The sequence below is a fragment of the Toxorhynchites rutilus genome, chromosome 1 (genome assembly GCF_029784135.1).
Source record: "Toxorhynchites rutilus septentrionalis strain SRP chromosome 1, ASM2978413v1, whole genome shotgun sequence".
NCBI classification, from domain to species: domain Eukaryota; kingdom Metazoa; phylum Arthropoda; class Insecta; order Diptera; family Culicidae; genus Toxorhynchites; species Toxorhynchites rutilus.
In genome coordinates, this window is record NC_073744.1 from 136,709,184 (window position 1) to 136,730,955 (window position 21,772).

Below are 21,772 nucleotides of genomic sequence, written 5' to 3' on the forward strand. Positions count from 1 at the left end.
CAATCATCTGGAACAATATTATGCTCCAGAAACCGATTGAATAAGTTCAACAAGCGATGTTTCGCCACATCAGGGAGATTTTTCAGCAAGTTGAACTTAATTCTATCCGATCCCGGAGCAGAATTGTTACATGAAAGGAGAGCAAGAGAGAATTCTACCATCGAAAACTCGGAATCAAGATCGCACCTATCTTGTGGCATATCTCGAATAATTCTTTGCACTGGAGCGGAATCGGGACAAACCTTTCGTGCAAAATTCAAAATCCATCGATGTGAATATTCCTCGCTTTCATTGGATGAAGAGCGATTTCTCATGTTTCGAGCCACTTTCCATAATTTTTTCATTGACGTTTCTCGTGATAAACCTCCCACGAAATTTCGCCAATAAGCACGTTTTTTCCCTTTGATCAAGTTTTTAAATTGATTTTCAAGGTCCAAATACGTTTGAAAATTCTCAATGGTTCCACGTTTCCGAAAAGCTTTAAATGCATTCGATTTATCTCCATAAAGCTTGGAACACTGGCCATCCCACCATGGATTGGGAGGTCTTCGACGAATAGTGGAACCTGGGATGGGTTTCGTTTGAGCGCGAACCGCGCTGTCATAGATCAAACGAGAAAGGAAGTTATACTCCTCCAATGGAGGTAAACCATCTCTGGAATTGATGGCTAGAGTAATCGCGTCCGTAATTTTTTCCAGTCAATGTGTCTTGTGAGGTCGTATGCCATGTTTATTGATTCAGAAGAATTCAACCCATTGGTGATAGAAATTTTGATTGGCAAGTGATCACTACCGTTGGGATCCTGGATTACATTCCACTTGCAATCTAACGATAGTGAATTCGAGCAAAGCGAGAGGTCAAGAGCACTTGGTTTAGCAGGAGGTTTGGGTACACGTGTTGTTTCCCCAGTGTTCAAAACGGTCATATTGAAGCTGTTACAAAGGTCATAATACGATGAACGATTATCGTCGTACGGTTCCCCCCAGGCAGTTCCGTGAGAGTTGAAGTCTCCCAAGATCAATCGTGGCTCAGGAAGGAGTGAGCACATGTCAACAAGTTGCTTGCGGCTAACCGCAGCTCTCGGAGGCCAATACAAGCTGACTATACAGAGGTCTTTGCCTCTGATGTTTGCATGACAAGCAACAGCTTCGATCCCTCCAATAGGTGGAAGGTCAATTCTAAAAAATGAGTGACACTTATTGATCCCCAATAGTACCCCTCCGTATCTGTCATCGCGGTCCAAGCGTATTATATTAAAATCGTGGAAAGAGAGATCATTTTGAGAAGAGAGCCAGGTTTCGGATAGAGCAAAAACATCACAATTGAATTTATGAATTAGAAATTTGAATGTATCCAATTTAGGGATAAGACTACGACAATTCCACTGTAAAACAGTGATATCTCCGACCTCTCTATTTAAATTAGACATCAAGAGAGATAATCATTGCAAGGAGGGGCCATGTTTGCATCAATTGCTGCAAAATTGTCTTTAGTACTGGAAGCATTGCGGTGACAATGGTTCTGATGGAGTCGGAAAAATTAAAACACGTGAAGATTTGATCCACAAGGTCAGACAACTTTATAAATCCCGATTGGGAAGTTGATCTTGACGGAAAAACAGGGACAGTTGGGGTTTTTGATGTCCCCTCGAGTGCTGGGTCGTTCGAAGGTGAACTATTACCACGGAGGCCAGGAGGGACCTGATTTTGCTTATCCGCTGCACTCGATTTTTTGGGCAAGCTAATCACCGGAGGGGCTTGAACTTTGGGAGTGGTCACATTTTTGCGCCGGGGATTCCCTTGAGAAATAAACGGCGTGCCCCCGTTAGCTGTATCCGCTTCCATTTCATCAACTAGCAACGTAGCGAAGACATTGTGTGTATTGATTGGTTGTTGTTCTTGAGCCAGTGGAGAAGCGCCCTTCAAAATTTCTGCGAAAGTGCGTTTAGAGCGTTCCCTCAAAGAGCGCTTCTGTTTCTCCCAGCGAGCCTTGTATGTTTCACAAGCTGAGAGCACGTGTGGGGATCCCCCGCAATATGGACACTTATGCTCAGTCGCACTGCAGGATTTCCCCTCATGTTGTTCTCCGCAAGTGGCACATCGTTCTTTATTGGCACAATAAGCAGCCGTGTGACCAACTGACTTGCACATTAGACAAGTCATTGGCTTTGGAATAAAAAGTCGCACGGCTAACCTCAATTTATCTACCATCACGTAGTCAGGGAGAGCTGAACCAGCGAAGGTGACTCGAAACGAGTTGGACGGCGTAAATTTCTTTTCTTCTCCTTCATGGGAGACTGTTCCGAGCTGGCGGCAACCCAAGATCTTAACAGTCGTCGAGGGCAGTTTTTTAAAACGGCCGGTACCTTCACTCGTAATGTATTCGCACGTCAAGCCCGTTTCGGTTATCACACCCTCAATTTCGACTATGTGAGAGGGAATGTAGACCCGATACTCAATTGTAAAAATGCTGATCGACAACAATCTTGTTTGCGTCTTTTCGATCATTCACGACAACTCGCAATTTGTTTGCTCTAACCTTCGAAATTTCCGAAACGGAGGTATACCTTGCCAGATCTTTCGCGATCTGCATGACTCTCAACGCCTTTCCATTTGGCTTAGGCCTGAAGAAAACAACCCAGGGACCAGTTCCGGGCGCATCTTCTGGATAGACCTTTACACGGGGAGTGGGAATAACAGGGGGGGAAGGCGAGGACGGGGATTGAGAGTGGGAAGGCGAAGGTTGAGAAGGAGCGGGAAGAACAGAGGGAGAAGACGAGGTTGAAGGTAGAGTGGGATCGTTAAGGGCAGATGGGAGATTTGCTAGTTTTTTGGAGGGAGGCTTGGTAGGGTTAGCTGACTCGTCCCCAGAAGAAGTATCTTCCGTATTTGGTACGCGTTTGAGTGACTTTTTTTTAGCACTTAGGAGGGAACTAGAGTCAGAGACCTCCATATCCGAAGGTCCCCCACCCTCTGCCATTTTAAAATTGGCACTTATATTCTAAGTATTTTTTTTAAAATAATATTTCACAATAATAATAATTCACAAAAACAGACAAAAAAAAACTTATAATTAATAAATATTTTCTCTCACTATATTCAATCTTATTCACCTATGAACGCACTCCAGTGCAGATGAACGGGAGCGTGCTGAAAGCTCGTTGGTGGTGGGAATGTGCCTACGACACCACTACACACAGTCGTCGGTGAAAGCCGCACTGTCACTGTTGGCACGATGACTCGGCGAAATCTCCAATGTCGGCGAAGCAGCGACAAAACAAAAACCAATGCTTGGCTTTCCGAGGATGAAAGCCTCTATCCACTTGCAGGCAGGGCACTTCACTCACTATCCAGATAGCGAAATGAACTCTTCAGTGGCAAAAAAAAACAACAATCACGCGGTAACCGATAACGGAACTTGGACGCGACTTTCCTTCGTCTGGTTACTTCGGGCAATCGGCGAAGAATGGGATCAGTTCTATGTAATCATGAATTTCAATATTTTCTATGACCTCGACTAGTGGTATCTGATTTTTCAAACTATTCGTTCATCAGCTAATCAAACATTAATTGATACGATAAATCTCCCTAATATTACCGATGGATATAAGTTGGAACCGGACAACCTGTTTCTGTTTATTATTCATGACCAACTTTGCTTGGTAACCGTTTCGAAAGAACCGATGTACATTCTGTCAAATATATACTTTAAATTTGTAATTTTTGAACATTTTTCGATTTTTTCAGAGTTGGTACTACTGTTAGTGGTCTTAATATGAATTTTAAGTGCGATCTGTTTAGTTGTTTAGTTTGTTTACAGTGTCATTAAGAACAAGTTAACTTTTTTGTCGGCGATTTTTGGTATGGATAATTCTATTGGTCAAAGATATTGTTCGGAATTTTGTGTAGCACACAAAATTTATTGTGCCGAAACGTTAAAAATGTTGTAGAATACATTTGGTAACTGAACTGTGCCAAAAACACGGGAGTATGAATGGTATAAGGCATTCAAAGACACCCGAGAAGAGATGAACGATTTGCCACATCAAGGACGACCATCCACCTTTTCAACTGATGATACTCTGAAATCGTCATATGATTTTGAGAGAGCTAGCTCGTGTATTAAATATCTCTCACAAGACCGTTCGTCATATTCTGGACATGAAAAAAAATCGCAGCACGAGTAGCGCCTAAAGAGCTATATTTTTCAAAAGTGTCATCGCAATCAAGCGGCTGAAGGAGGCGATCTGGCGTAGTGGTAACATCCATAGCTTTCACGAGTTCAATTCTCACTCCCGACATTCTTCCAAAAATGAAAGTAAAAGTGAGAACCAGCCAAAATGTGTTGAAAGTCACTATAATAGAGAAAGTGGCTGAAGACATGCTGACTCTGATCCCACGTTCATCCAGCTCATGATTACAGGAGACGAAACCGCTTCGTGGGACCCGTTTTGACGGCGTTGAAGACATAAAATAAATTTGCTCCTCGAACTGAAAGCTATTTCGAAATTATTATTTTTATTGTCGTCAATTAAAATTGTAGACCAATACATTCTTAATACTACTTAAAACTACTTACTTAAAACTAAAAAAAAAAAATCTAAAGAGAGCTGGCAGGATAATTTATCCGTTTAATTCAAAAGACGATTTTAACACAAATTTTTTATTTATTTATTTCGTCAAACCAGCGTAGACTAAATATGCTGCCCAAATATTAGAGTGAAATTTAACTATATCTTATTATATTCAAATAGTCTTTGAGCATTGACCTTGACATGGTTACATCAATTATTTCACTGTGTTCGTTACAGAGGCTCATCATACGATTAATAGGACTATATTTGACATAATTCGTTCTTCGGTAATCTATGTAGAAAATGTTAGGGTTTCTCAGGAGTCCACTCGTTGTGATATGATGTCAATAATAAATAGAATCATGGCAGAGTTCCGACGTTCCTTTAAGCTTTTCATATTGATTAGCATGCAACGTGCCTCATATGTAGGGAGATGGTGTGAAGACCAGCCTAGTTTACGAAGTGCAAATAATAGAAATTGTTTTTGTACAGATTCAATTCTGTCTTCATGTGAAGTTATGTAGGGGGACCATACAATACTACAGTATTCGAGGATTGATCTGACGTATGTTATATACAATGTTTTTATTATGTACGGATCGTGGAAATGGTAACTAAAGCGTTTGATGAAGCTCAACATATTATTTGCTCTATGGATGATTGTATTATAATGGTCAACGAAGGTTAGTTTTGAATCTAAGACCACCTAAGTCTCTTACTCGTTGACATCTACTGATGGGTTGATTTCCCAGCTTAACATATTATTTCCATTTTTCAATGGTGTTCTTCTTCTCGTAAAAGTCATCAAAGTGCATTTCCTAACATTGAGCTGTAATAAACTCTTAGTGCACCATTTATAAACTATGTTAACTTCATTTTGGAATGTTTGAGAATCTTCATCATTCTTTATTTCCATGTACAGCTTCATATCATCTGCGTAGATAAGTGCCTTAACACTATTAAGAAAAACGCAAACGTCATTAACAAATAAAATTAACAAACGTGGCCTCAAATGAGAGCCTTGAGGAACTCCGGATATAACAAATATTGGTTTTGAAATTTTCCCATTAAACTTTACTGTTTGCGTGCGGTCAGTCAAATATGATTCTAGCCATTTTGAATAGCTTGACTTCTATCCCTATTTTTTGAAGTTTAAGAAGCAGTAATGGTATATCAACACGATCAAAAGCCTTACTAAAATCAGTGTATAGAGCTTCAACTTGATTACCATTATCCATTGCATTCAAAGTGAATGTGACAAATTCCAGCAAATTTGTTGTAGTTGATCGTCCTTTGAAAAAACCGTGTTGCTTATTCGTAATTCATGTCTTTAGTTGTTGAAAATGTTTTTGGTTTATTATGGCTTCAAAGAGTTTTGGAATGTAAAAATAATTGCTACTCCACGATAATTTCTTACATCGGATCTATTACCGGATTTGAATATAGGTACAAGAAAAGAGTTTTTCCATATTTTTGGGAACCCTTCTGATTCCAATGACTTATTAAAAAGCCATAAAAGTGGATGAGTTTATTCGGATGCAAATTTTGACGTAGGACTACGTCTTTCATTTCTATACCGGGGTGTAAAATCAAAGTTTCGAAAACGAAAGCGTTACGCCGGAGACCGAGATTTTGAGTGTTAATAGCTCCTAAACAACTGAACGAAATGGTATAATAAACACTTCATTCGAAAGATAAAATGTCTACGCGTTCTATACTTGTTACTTTCTGATCCAAAAACATGTTTCAATAGTCTTAAATTTGCTTTCAAAACAGGCTATTGAAATCACCAATCGGTATATAAGCGAGTGCCGCTCAGAAATCCACTCAGTTCTAATTGAACAGCGATTGGAGCATGTTGTCGCTGTTGTGGTGAAGCTCTTCATCTATCATGAAAGCGCGGATGAACGGTGTCACCAAGAGCCTGTTTGTGCACCTTAGGCCAGAAGGGAATCCATCAGGAGGAGAGTGATGCTACAAACGGTTCCCCGGGAAGATCTCGAAGCAGCCGCTACACACACACACACACACATACACGCACGGAATTCTTTCCGTTTGGATCGAGAAAGATCCGGAAAATAATCTGCCAGTTCCTCTAGGAATTTAAAAATACATTCATGTGAAAGAGTTTATTTGAATGTTTTCTATCCATGTAACACTGTGACCAAATATGTTTCAATCAAGTGCTATTAACAGATGGTTATCGAGTTAGCATTAACCACTGGTGGGCTTCCAGTATCAAGGAAGATGTGGAAATATCTAATCGTTACTGAAAATAATCTGCCAGTTCCTCTGGGAATTTGAAATTACATTCATATGAAAGAGTTTATTTTAATGTTTTCTATCCATGTAACACTGTGACCAAATACATTAGGTTTGTGATTTTTCAATCAATCGCAATCAACAGGATAGCTTCTGAAGATTATTCTTCCCCATCAGTAGGATATTTCCGTATCCAATATTGGATGCATAAAACCTTGTGCCTCCAACGTAACGCTCTCGTTTTCGAAGTTCTCCAAATATTCATTCATTCAGAATGAATTCAGATTCAACTTCATACAAATGATCTCTAAATCAACGATAGTCCTACGTCACCCTTGCGGTTATACCATAGATATAACCAGCTTCCTGTTTTTTTATAAAGACCGGTGGAATTCCGTCAGGACCTGGCCCTTTCGAGGCATCAAGCTTATTAAAAGTGTTTCTGGTGACTGGATTGCTCGTTGGAAAAAGTGTATTACTTAAGAAGAAGCCTATTTTGATGGCGATAATATTAATTTAAATGACAAATAAAGTATTTTCATTAAAAACACAGAATGACAGAATGTAGCTGAATTAATGCGGACAGAACGACTACAACAACGCAAAATGAGTTTTAAACTAAAACTCAAATAGAATTATTACCCATGCGAGGAAAATTCCACAGACACTGACGCTTTTTCTTGGAAAATGAGAACTGCAAATCTCTTCGATATGGCTCGCTTAATTTGAAGAATAATCCTTTTTCGTAGAAATCATCATCGCTGTGAGGCGGAACAAGGAAACACGTTAGCAGAAGATGACTTCGAATGCCGAATCTCTTCTTCTAGCCGACACCGCATCGTATGAAACGTTCTCTTCTGTCGAGATAAAGAAATATTGGGTTGGGGAAAAAGAAATGTCGTATATTATGGCAATATATGGCAACACTTAAACATATCTTGTGTTGTACTTATCGGCCCTGATTCTCGAATACACTTCACGGTGGAAACGAAACAAACGGCACGCCATTGAACTACGTTTTACGAGTTAGTGAAGTGTCGAAGATAACGATGAGTTTTCAGGCAGAATGAGTACTTTTCAAATAAAAAATCATTAATGAAAATTATCTTCTTCGTATCAAACTGGTATTCAATGTGAGTGGAAAACTTTGTTTTCTTCATGTGGTATAGTAATCCCATACAAAAATTTCATCTGAAGATAATTTGATATTATAATGATAAATTTAGTGGGAAACTAATCTCGCATCCAGATGTCGACACCGTACCGTTGTCATCGCGAATGTGTTTCATACAGTTTCCACCGTGAAGTGTATTCGTAGTGTATTCGAGAATCAGGCCCAAGATGTGTGGAATAAAGGTGTGACCGTGTCGTCAATAAGTGCGCGAGGGGAAACGGTATAAATATTCAGAGGACTGTGGAAAGGGATTTTACTGCAAATAGAGATGTCTAAATTTTTCGTTTATTCAATTGTCGATTAATCGTGGGGTCATTTTTAAATATTCGATTCATTCGAATGATTGTTTTTCAGTATTCGATTAACCGAGCGAATATTTATTTCTTGTAATCAAAAAGAACAGACATATTTGTAATAAAAAAGTATGATGTCATAATTTTAAAAGTTACATTAAATATAATTTAGAAATAAACATGGTGCAGAATAATTGTTTTTGAATGAAATGGTATTTTAGTATATTGATAAATTTACCATTTCATGATTTTTTGAGGACGATTGAAAAAAAAAAATGAGAATGATGCACAATATTATTATTGTACCAACATAAAATTTTTTCTGTTCAAAATTACCTGTTCTTTGAATGTTGAATGAAATAGCTGATTTGTGTGAATATTTCTGCTTGGTCCTTATAACTACTAGTTCAAAAGAGGTACATTTATAGAATCATTGATCACTAGTATGGTATATTTTCCTCGGCACTCTGAATTTGAATACTACTATTTTAGAACGGGAGCTGAGACCACCTTCTTTAAGTCCGCATTTTACTCCTGCAGACCCTGAATTCTTCTTCCCAGTCTCCTCCACCACCAGGGAATCATTTTTATGGTTCAACCGTAAATTATTTAGCATATCCGATGAATTTCGACGAAACACCATGACGGTTAACACTCCTATACTCGCGCATAGGTCTGAGAGACCAAGAAGTCAATAATTCGTTCATTTCTCAGAAAACATCAACACTACGACATTGCGATTCTCTCTAGCTTCGTCATTCGTTGTTCGTCATCGTTTAGCGTATCGTATAAGTTGGTACGAAGGGGACGTATATCACGTTTTCACCACCTTCGGTCTAAGACACCGATGGCGTACAGGAGTAACTTTTGACGTAGGACTACGTCTTTCATTTCTATACCGGGGTGTAAAATCAAAGTTTCGAAAACGAAAGCGTTACGCCGGAGACCGAGATTTTGAGCGTTAATAGCTCCTAAACAACTGAACGAAATGGTATGATAAACACTTCATTCGAAAGATAAAATGTCTACGTGTTATATACATGTTACTTTTTGATCCAAAAACTTGTTTCAATAGTCTTAAAATTGCTTTCAAAACAGGCTATTGAAGTCACCAATCGGTATATATTGCGGTGAAGCTCTTTATTTATCATGAAAGCGCGGATGAACGGTGTCACCAAGAGCCTGTTTGTGCACCCTAGGCCAGAAGGGAATCTATCAGGAGGAGAGTGATGCCACAAACGGTTCCCTGGGAAGACATCGCTACACACACACACACGCGCGGCTATTAACAGGTGGTTATCGAGTTGGCATTAACCACTGGTGGGCTTCCAGTATCGAGGAAAATGTGAAAATATCTAATCGTTACTGAAAATAATCTGCCAGTTCCTTTGGGAATTTTCAAAATATATTCATGTGAAAGAGTTTAATTGAATGTTTTCTATCCATGTAACACTATGACCAAATACATTTGGTTTTGTGGTTTTTCAATCAATCGCAATTAACAGGATAGCTTCAGAAGATTATTCTTCCCCATCAGTAGGATATTTCCGTATCCAATATTGTATGCGCCCGCAATCGATTATTGCTCAGTCGCCGAAAGTTCCAAGCTCAGAGAGTTCATTCCCCTCTAGTTTGCCTTCCAAATTGCCATCGTAAACCACACCTTCTCTCGATTCAATCACACACAAAAAACGTACTTAAGCGACATTCTGGTGGTGAGACACATTCATTTTTCGTGAGGACATCGACAAGACAACATCGTTGCCTAACGTGCTGGAGGAGGTGGACGGCGAAGGATCGACACATACACGCGCAGAACTCTTTCCGTTAGGATGCCATTCAGCATCGAGGAAGTTCCGGAAAGATCTAATCATTGCTGGAAAATAATCTGCCAGTTCCTTTGGGAATTTTCAAAATATATTCATGTGAAAGAGTTTAATTGAATGTTTTCTATCCATGTAACACTGTGACCAAATACATTAGGTTTTGTGATTTTTCAATCAATCGCAATCAACAGGATAGCTTCTGAAGATTATTCTTCCCCATCAATAGGATATTTCCGTATCCAATATTGGATGCATAAAACCTTGTGCCTCCAACGTAACGCTCTCGTTTTCGAAGTTCTCCAAATATTCATTCATTCAGAATGAATGATTCAACTTCATACAAATGATCTCTAAATCAACGATAGTCCTACGTCACCCTTGCGGTTATACCATAGATATAACCCACTTCCTGTTTTTTGGACAAGTCACTTTTTTTCCTACTTTAGAATATTGTTCAATGAAATGTATAAATGAATGTCAGTGGCGTGGAATATTTATTAAATATAATGCATAATATCATTTTCGGACTATTCTTATTTGATTTTAGTCCTTTTGTTACCGAATTGAACGGATTCATATATTATTCGTCGTTAGATTCATACGTGCAAAAGTAAAGTACAAATGTTTGACATTCGTATAGTTGTTCACTAAATATAATGGTCACATATATACAAACTTGTGAAATGATTGCACTTGCGGAAGAATTGTAAACTGTAAATTATAAATTAATCGGTGGCTTATGGTTATTTTTACAGTTACAGCTTCGGGTTTCTTTTTCTATAATATATGAGCTGACCAATATCGACGATAAAACAAGTCACAGAAAGTTCCTAGAAATCCTTTTATATCATCTTTTTATGCCCTATCAAAAACAGGCATTAAGTTTTTGTTAACCAAGAACACAGAAACAAAGAATATTAGATATAGGAAAACTTGATATTCCAGAAACCTTACAATCGAACAATTAACCGACGTCTCTAACTGCAACTCCATTACCGACCGACGCCGCAAGTCGATTTATTCTCTTGAGCTGAAACATATAATAAGATAGAGTATATTACAAACCTAACGTTAACCGTAAAATACTTGCCTTTCAACTTTTCAATGCTCTTATTCCCACCGAAACAATTCCACACACAAAGAGCAAAAAAAAGATATTGCAAAATATTGCAGATTGTTTACATATAAAATCCAAGATGGCTGAAAGGCCTTTCTCATAAGTCGCGCTACCGTATTGTATCTATCGTGATCAGGCCCATCGCATCGGGTCATACTATACGGCCAATGAGGTACATATCGAGGTGGAGCAGTAGGCGAAGTATATCTGCATTGACAAGCAAAATATCACGCCGTAATTGTTCTCATTCAAAATGGAATGTATATGGAAGAAAACATTTATCAAGTATGCTATAAAGGTCCTCGCGTTAATATTAGTTAGTATTAGGCGTGCAAAATAGCTCACACACAGAACGCTATTTTATACGTGTGAGTAATTTTCGTGTACGATACAAAAAAATCTAGCTCACCTGTACCGTTTGTCAAACCACGGTGAACTCAAACATCAATGCATGCATAAAGATACATGGAAAAGAGAGAGAGGAACGAATTCGTTTTGGGGAAGTCACTTCAAAATGCAATGAGGACAATTTGACTGGGAAGAATGAAATGATATAGTCGAGTCGGTAGAGGAAGATAGCGACTAAACGCCCGACTGACTGTTTAGTCGTTTTGGCGGAAAACTGCGTGAAGAAGCCAAAAGCCATTCCTAGAGGCGAATGAACTGCAAAGTTTAAAGCCTCTTAAAAACAAAGAAAGAAAGAAAAAGCCATTACTAACTGACTACGGATAGAGTCAGTCGGTTAGTCAACCGACTATCCTCAGTTGACTATGACTATGCCGTGCCCTGTATTCAACTGTTTGTTTTTTAGCAGATGACAATTGTATTGTGGCTTAATTTGATTATTTATGTGGTAGAAAAGGTCCAGAGAGCAGTCATATACTTAGATCTCGAAAGCAGTAACATTTTCGGTGAAATTCTTATTAATTGCCGATTATTTTCTCACAACATACACACCGACACTGAAAGCCTTGAAAGCATCAACTTCGTAACGTTAAAATAATGAAAGTTCGTTTGTTCCTATGAACGTGGGAGAGTGAAAATGGCACATGGAAATATCACTTTTATTCGCCTTTTTCGACGTGATTTCACACATATTCACTGCACGCTGTCACATTAGGTTCATATATTAAATATAATATAATATAATGTACTGTTAAAAAGTCACAGGAGGGTTGTGTCCGAGACACGACCGCATAGTTGACGTAGGATTCCGTTAGGCTATCTGTTACATGCTGATTTTGGATATGTTTGAAAAATTACATTGTTAAACTCTTCGATAGTGATTTGGTGACCCTGAAAAGGGTCATTTTTTTGGTTGTTAGGTATTGTTTGTTCACTCCACCAATATCCATAACCGATTGATAATGATAGAAAGATGGTGATTAGTGATTTGATGGTGCGTATCCCGATAGAAGATGCCTAAGTGAAATGAGATATAATGAAAGCCGCCCTCTGTGACCCTGGACGAGCTGGCTCCTGTGTTATGTATGGATGAAACAAAGAAATAAAACTCATCAATGTTGTATAAGATGATTATCATTATCGAACACAATTATCAAGTTTTCTCACCAGAAAAAAGTGTTATTTTACTATAGAGAAAATATATTTGAAATGGAAAAGGTAATTTCTTTCATAATTTTTACTTTTTGAGTGTTTACTCAACCCATTTCCCTTTTCGCTTAAAACCCAACGGAACACGATGCTACATGCCCCAATGCGAATTTCAATTGGACATTGATATCGGTCATTGATATGAAATTTCACGAAGCAACGAACATAAAAGTTCCAAATTTAAATTTTATTTATATTCTATCAAACATAAGTTCTATTCTGTTCATTGAAATATCATTCTTCAATTAATCAATCGAAAGATTCTTATTGGAACGAAAATAAATAGAAAACACTCATTCATCACTCCCTACTTATTCGCCAGTACGTTTGCAATCAGTAATGGCCACGCTAGTTACAATGAGCACTATCCATTTGTACGCGTCGTTAGTTAAACTGTCGACCATGAGGGTATTTACATGCTGATTTCCCCCAGACACCTTGGATTTTAAATCTCTGTTAGGGAATACATGTCGTTGGGAACATAAGCTCCTCCTACCTTCATTTATTTGCAATGACGATTTCCTCCAGGCAGCTTGTTTTCGATGTCTCTGTTAGGGAATACACTTCGGTGGGAACAAAAGTTCCCTCTACTTTGATGTGCCGATTTCTCCGTATCTTCAATTTCGACCAGTCAGAACGAGGTATTTTCGTTTAGAGACGTCAAAATTTTCTGCAGTTTCGTAACATTTGGAAACTTTGCCGTGAATTATAATCCCAAGAATTCGACGAACGGGAAATTTCGAACAGAAAAACAGTACGTTTTCCAATAAGAATTATGTGAATTACGTTGGTAATGGGTTTATTTTTCTATCGCCGCATGAATCATGAATTGTTAATATATTGGATCAAACTGAAAAACGATTTCATTAAAAATGTATTATTTATTTAAAATTATATTTGACGAAACTTTTATCGATGTCTGATCAACGAATATTCGCTCGATTAATCGAATACTTATAGACATTTCCTCGAATGAATCGGTTATTGCAATATGCCTCTACGAAAATTTTAGACATTTCTAGATGTGATATGATGGTTCCCTGTTTGTTGTTAGTAGAAAATATAAAAATAAACAGTATTTTGACGTGGGACTACGTCTAACCGGAATATATGGAGGATAAAATGAAAACCTAAACACAGAACATGCAGGAAAAAATGAAAGATTTCGAATGCTTATAGCTCGAACATTTCGTACTGGATAGGAGAGATGTTTGCATCACTTGATAGGGAATATTTCTACGCATCTATCGCAACTAACAAAATGTTGTTTTTCATTAGATAAACAATTGAATAACTGTAAAATATTAGGCGTTATCTAAACGCCCCAACTGCATCGTTTTGATTGGCCCGATTTACGGTTTCCCTAACACAGCCATCTAAACCAAGCAGCCTTGGGGAAATCGGCATTGCAAATACATGAAAGTAGGGGGACTTTTGTTCTCATCGAAAAATGTTCCCTAACACAGACTTTAAAACCAAGCAGCGAAATCGGCATTGCAAACACACGAAAGAGCCTAGAGGCGAGTGAACTGAAAAGATGAAACAAAGAAATAAAACTCATCAATGTTGTATAAGATGATTATCATTATCGAACACAATTATCAAGTTTTCTCACCAGAAAAAAGTGTTATTTTACTATAGAGAAAATATATTTGAAATGGAAAAGGTAATTTCTTTCATAATTTTTACTTTTTGAGTGTTTACTCAACCCATTTCCCTTTTCGCTTAAAACCCAACGGAACACGATGCTACATGCCCCAATGCGAATTTCAATTGGACATTGATATCGGTCATTGATATGAAATTTCACGAAGCAACGAACATAAAAGTTCCAAATTTAAATTTTATTTATATTCTATCAAACATAAGTTCTATTCTGTTCATTGAAATATCATTCTTCAATTAATCAATCGAAAGATTCTTATTGGAACGAAAATAAATAGAAAACACTCATTCATCACTCCCTACTTATTCGCCAGTACGTTTGCAATCAGTAATGGCCACGCTAGTTACAATGAGCACTATCCATTTGTACGCGTCGTTAGTTAAACTGTCGACCATGAGGGTATTTACATGCTGATTTCCCCCAGACACCTTGGATTTTAAATCTCTGTTAGGGAATACATGTCGTTGGGAACATAAGCTCCTCCTACCTTCATTTATTTGCAATGACGATTTCCTCCAGGCAGCTTGTTTTCGATGTCTCTGTTAGGGAATACACTTCGGTGGGAACAAAAGTTCCCTCTACTTTGATGTGCCGATTTCTCCGTATCTTCAATTTCGACCAGTCAGAACGAGGTATTTTCGTTTAGAGACGTCAAAATTTTCTGCAGTTTCGTAACATTTGGAAACTTTGCCGTGAATTATAATCCCAAGAATTCGACGAACGGGAAATTTCGAACAGAAAAACAGTACGTTTTCCAATAAGAATTATGTGAATTACGTTGGTAATGGGTTTATTTTTCTATCGCCGCATGAATCATGAATTGTTAATATATTGGATCAAACTGAAAAACGATTTCATTAAAAATGTATTATTTATTTAAAATTATATTTGACGAAACTTTTATCGATGTCTGATCAACGAATATTCGCTCGATTAATCGAATACTTATAGACATTTCCTCGAATGAATCGGTTATTGCAATATGCCTCTACGAAAATTTTAGACATTTCTAGATGTGATATGATGGTTCCCTGTTTGTTGTTAGTAGAAAATATAAAAATAAACAGTATTTTGACGTGGGACTACGTCTAACCGGAATATATGGAGGATAAAATGAAAACCTAAACACAGAACATGCAGGAAAAAATGAAAGATTTCGAATGCTTATAGCTCGAACATTTCGTACTGGATAGGAGAGATGTTTGCATCACTTGATAGGGAATATTTCTACGCATCTATCGCAACTAACAAAATGTTGTTTTTCATTAGATAAACAATTGAATAACTGTAAAATATTAGGCGTTATCTAAACGCCCCAACTGCATCGTTTTGATTGGCCCGATTTACGGTTTCCCTAACACAGCCATCTAAACCAAGCAGCCTTGGGGAAATCGGCATTGCAAATACATGAAAGTAGGGGGACTTTTGTTCTCATCGAAAAATGTTCCCTAACACAGACTTTAAAACCAAGCAGCGAAATCGGCATTGCAAACACACGAAAGAGCCTAGAGGCGAGTGAACTGAAAAGTTTAAACCCTCTTAAAGCCAAAAAGAAGAAAAAGAACACACGAAAGTAGGGGGAGCTTTTGTTCCCACCGAAATGTGTTCCCTAATAGAGATTTCTAAACCAAGGTGCCTGGAGAAATCGGTATTTCAAATTCATGCAAGTCGGGGGTATTTTTGTTCCGACTGGAATGTGTTTCCCTAACACAGACTTCAAATCCATGAAGCGTGGGGAAATCGGCATTGCGAATTCATACAAATCGGGGGTATTTTTGTTCCGATTGAAATGTGTTTCCCTAACACAGACTTCAAAACCGTGGTTTCTGGGGAAATCGGCTCTGCAAATAAATGCAAACTGCGAGTACTTTTGTCCTCGCTTGCCTTTGTGCAGAGTGGAATATGTCTGTCCTAACATGATCTTCTAAACTTAGGAACCTGGGAAAATCGTGCAGACACTAGAAGCGAATGAACTTTCCAGTTTCAAGCAAATTCGAGATTCGAGAAGTATGTACACTTTTGGGATGTAAACTTCAGAGGGAAATGTAAAATAAAATAATCGTTTGATAATTTTGTTGTTGCCTTTATTGGAAAGATTTTCAGCCTTAGGCTGGTTCATCAAACGTTTGATAATTCTTCCGTACATATATTTTGTTCTAGTCATCATACCAAACGTAAAAGGTCCGTCATTAAATTTACTTGTAACGAAGAACAATCAATCACAATAAATGAATTGACTTTACACGGCATTTGTTCATTTTTTTCACTCACAGAGCAAATATATTGAACTCAATTGAATTTGGAAACTGTTTCATTCAATCAAGAATTTAATCAATACAAACGAATGATTGCTCAGCTAAGGTAGTTCCACGTGAACCTTGCGGTTATATCATAGATATAACCCACTAATTTTTTGTTCATAGTTTTATATAGTTTTTGTGGTAAGTGGAAAACAGTAAAATAAACTCTTTTGTTTCAAAACAAATTGATAGTCCTGAGAAGGACTGGAATGGTTTAATGGGTTGTACGGAATCTGCTGCGTTTCAGTCGGATGTAGCAGTTCAGTTTTGGGAGCGGTAGCTTTTACGGATTCGCTGATGTTTTCCTTGACTTTGGCGCCATCGGCTTCTGTGCGTCGATTTGCGAGGGTTTGATTGGCATCACCACGACGAGCTAAACGACGGATAGCGAGTGTGATACCATGCACTTCGCTCCTCGGCCTCCTTTACCGCATTCAATTGTTGATGTGAAGAGGAGCGCACCAGCAATGCACACTAGATTCAATTCGATGCTCTCCGCTGCTTCCTCTTCTTTGCTCCCTTTGCCGCACCGCATCCATCGTTGGTTGCCGATGGCTTCCTCTCCTTTGCCGCACCGTATGGTGTTGGTTGATTTGTAGAGCACTGCACACTAGAAGCTCAGATGTTTGCCGATCTAAGCGTTGAACGAGAATGAGAAATCCAAGGAAGGAAGGAAGGTATTGAATTAGAGAGACTTTAAACTCTGAGAGTTCATTCGTCTCTAGGTGAGAAATCCAAAAATGCTACCGTCCTTTTATATCAGTTGGTATGTGAGAAATAGGCGCCCCCAACTCGCTCGCCATGCAAATATTTGACTTATCGGGGAACGAAAGAAGCGAAGCAGGTGAAAAAGAAATGACGTCAATTTCGACCAATCAGTACCGTTTGGATAGGGGTTGAGATTTTTCAATTGTTCGATAGTTAATTACATGATATAAATTATTTTATTCAAGGTGAAAAATTGTTATAGAGTGCCGCAATGTTTTGATGTAAAAATCTCATCAATCCGTCATGAAATGACGACAATCTGTGCTACAAGTGTCGTTTTGACAATGTTGTGATTGTCCTTTTCAGTCTCAAGTTATAGCGCGTCAAAGATGGAGTCCACCAAGCAAGAAATTCGCCATATTTTACGTTTTTACTACCTGCGAGGTAGAACTGCAACGAAGGCAGCCGAAAACATCGTGTAGTTTATGGACCCGATACTGTAACGATTCGCACAGCACAGCGTTGGTTTGATCGTTTTCGTTCTGGTGTAGTGGCTGTCGAAGATACAGCCCGTACTGGTAGGCCAATCGTCGTGGAACCGATAAAATCGTTGAAATCATCCAAGTAGACCGGCATGTGAGTACTCGCTCGATTGGCCAGGAACTGGGTATAGACCATAAAACCGTTTGGAACCATTTGTAGAAGATTGGATTCCAAAAAAGCTGAATGTATGGGTGCCACACGAGTTGATGCAAAAAAAATCTTTTAGACCCGAATCAACGGCTGCGATGCACTACTGAAACGTAACGAACTCGACCCATTTTTGAAGAAGATGGTGACTGGTGATGAAAAGTGGATCACGTACGACAACCTAAAGCGAAAAAAGTCGTGGTCGAAGCGCGTTGAGCCGGCCCAAACCATCACCAAGCCCGGATTGACGGCCAGGAAAGTTTTGTTGTGTGTTCGGTGAGATAGGAAGGGAATCATCCATTATGAACTGCTCAACTATGGCCAGACCCTCAACTCGGTTCTCTGCTGTGAGCAGCTTGATCGTTCGAAGCAGGCGATTGAACAGAAGCGGTCAGAAATGATCAACAGGAATGGTGTTGTTTTCCACCAGGACAACGCTCGGCCTCACAAATCTTTGATGACCCGCCAGAAGCTACGGGAGCTCGGATGGGATGTCCTATTGCACCCACCGTATAGTCCGGACCTAGCTCCAAGTGATTATCATCTTTTCCGGTCCATGCAAAACGCTCTTGGTGATACTAAGTTGGCCTCAAAAGAGGCTTGCGAAAACTGGCTGTCTGAGTTTTTTTTTGCAAATAAGGAGGGGGTTTTATAAGGGGGGATAATGAAGTTGCTTTCTAAATGGCAACAAGTTTGCGAACAAAACAATGCATATTTGACTTGAATTGGATAATTTTAAGTATGTTAAATGAAGCGTCAAATTTCGATCAGAAATACGACATTTCTTTTTCCCCAACCCTATATGATAGAGTAAAGACAGCCCTAAATCGGACAATTCCTTCCTCGAGTTCTGCTCTTATCAACACATTAGGCGATCCTTGTTTTTGGTATAGATAGAAGAAGATATAGGAGTGCATTTCAGCACATTAAAATTCATTTCCAGTTTCGAACAAAGATCAATTTCGCTAGCGCAAACAACAAATGGACTAACAGTACTTGTCACTATGTAGTTGTACATATAGGAATTAAATTTTCCGAATTTGCCCTTTTTCCTTCAGAGTTTTCCTAAAATTTTCAATTGTCATGTTTGATTGGAATATTGACGTGGGACTACGTCTAACCGGAATATATGGGGGTAAAATGAAAACATAAACACTGAACATGCAAGAAAAAATGCAAGATTTCGAATGCTTATAACTCTAACATTTTCTGCTGGATCGAAAAGATGTTTGCATCAATTGATAGGGAATATTTCTACGCATCTATCATAATTAATAAAATGTTATTTTTCATTAGATAAATAATTGAATAACTTTAAAATGTTTAGCGTTATCTAAACGCCCTAGCTGCCTCGTTTAGATCGGCCCGCTTTACGGTTTCCCCAACACAGACTTCAAAACCAAGCAGCCTTGGGGAAATCGGAATTGCAAATACATGAAAGTAGGGGGACTTTTGTTTTCTCCGAAATGTGATCCCTAACACAGACTTCAAAACCAAGGAACTTGGTAAAATTGGCATGGAAAATTCATACCAGTCGGGGGCATTTAAGTTCCGACTAAAATGTGTTTCCTCAACATAGGCTCCATAACCATGGTGTCTAGGGAAACTGGGATTGCAAATTCATCCAGCTCGGGAGTATACTTGTTCCGACTGAATCTGTTTACCTATAAAGACTTCTAAACCAAGGTGTCTGGGGAATCGGCATTGCAAATACATGCATACTGCGAGTACTTTTGTACTCGATTGCCTTTGTGCAGACTAGAGTGCGTTTCCCTAACACGGTCTCACAACGCAAATATATTAAATTCAATTGAATTCGGAAATTGTTTCATTCAATCAAAAATTTAATCAATACAAACAAATGATTACTAAGCTAAGGTAGTCCCACGTCAACCTTGCGGTTATATCATAGATATAACCCACCCATTTTTGTTTTGGTTGAAATATGTGTAATACTTTTATGGGACCACCTCACCATTCCAGAGGAGGGAGGGGTATCATACCATTATAGAAACATTTCTCATACCCAAAAACCCTCACATCCCAAATAGTGCTTGATTAGTTCTCGAGTTATGCTGAAGTTTGTGTTTCGTTTGTATGGCAGCCCCCCTTAGAGAGGGGGGAGGAGTTTATTCCCCATAGAAACGTTTTCGAGTTATGCAGAAATTTGTGTTTCATTTCATTTCACCCTTAGAAAGCGCGGGGGGGGGAGAGTGGTTGTCTAACCACCATAGAAATATTTATTGCATCCTTAAACCTCCACATGCCAAAATTGGTTTCGTTTGCTTGATTATTCCTCGAGTAATTCAAAAATTTGTGTTTCATTTTCATGGCGGCCCCCTTCAGAGAAGAGGGAGGAGTATCGAAAATCTAACCACCATAGAAACATTTATTGCACCCTAAAATCTCAATATGCCTTATTTGGTTTCATTTGCTTGATTATTTCCCGAGTAATGTAGAAATTTATGTTTAATTTGTATGGCAGCCCCCCCTTGGAGAGGGAGGAAGGGTCTCAAACTATCACGAAAACCTTCCCTGGCCCCAAAACCCCTACGTACCAATTTTCATGTTGATCGGTTCAGTAGTTTCCGAGTCCATAAGAATCAGACAGACAGACAAACAGACAGATATTCATTTTTATATATATAGATGGTTTTTGGGGACAAGAAATGGTTCTATGGTGGTTTGACACTCCTCACCGCTCTTTTAGGGGGGCTACCATACAAATGAAGCATAAATGTCTGCAGAACTCAAGAACTTATCAAGCAAAGAGTACCTAGTTTAGCATGTGGAGGTTTTAGGAGACAAGAAACGTTCCTTAAGTGGTTTGACATTCCTCCCCCTCACTACAGGGAATGGGGGGAAGTTTCATTCGATGAATAACTCGAGAACTTATCAAGCAAATGGAATCAAGCTTGGCGTATACAGGTTTCAGGGATCGATAAACGTTTCTATGGTGGTTCGAACAAATACAAATGAAGCACAAATTTCTGCATAACTCGAGAACTAATAAAGCAAATGGAGCCAAATTTTGGATGTGAGGGTTTTTGAGTACGAGAAATGTTTCTATGATGGTATGACACCCCTCCCTTCTCTGGAATTGAGAGAGGGTTCCATAAAAAATAGGTGGGTTATATCTATGATATAACCGCAAAGTTGACGTGGGACTAGGTTAGCTTAGCAATCATTTGTTTGTATTGATTAGGTTTTTGAGTAGGTTTGAATGAAACAATTTCCGAATTCAATCGAATTCAATATATTTGCTTTTTGAGTAAATAGATTGAATAAATGCCATGTAAGGTCAATTCATGTATTGTGATAAATTATGTTCTTCGCTACAAGTAAATTTAATGACAGTCCTTTTTCGTTTGGTACGATGCCTAGGACAACATATGTGAACGGAAGAATTATCAAACGATTATTTAATTTTACATTTCCCTCTGAAGTACTTCTCGAACCGCGAATTTTTTGACGTAGGACTACGTCTTTCATTTCTATACCGGGGTGTAAAATCAAAGTTTCGAAAACGAAAGCGTTACGCCGGAGACC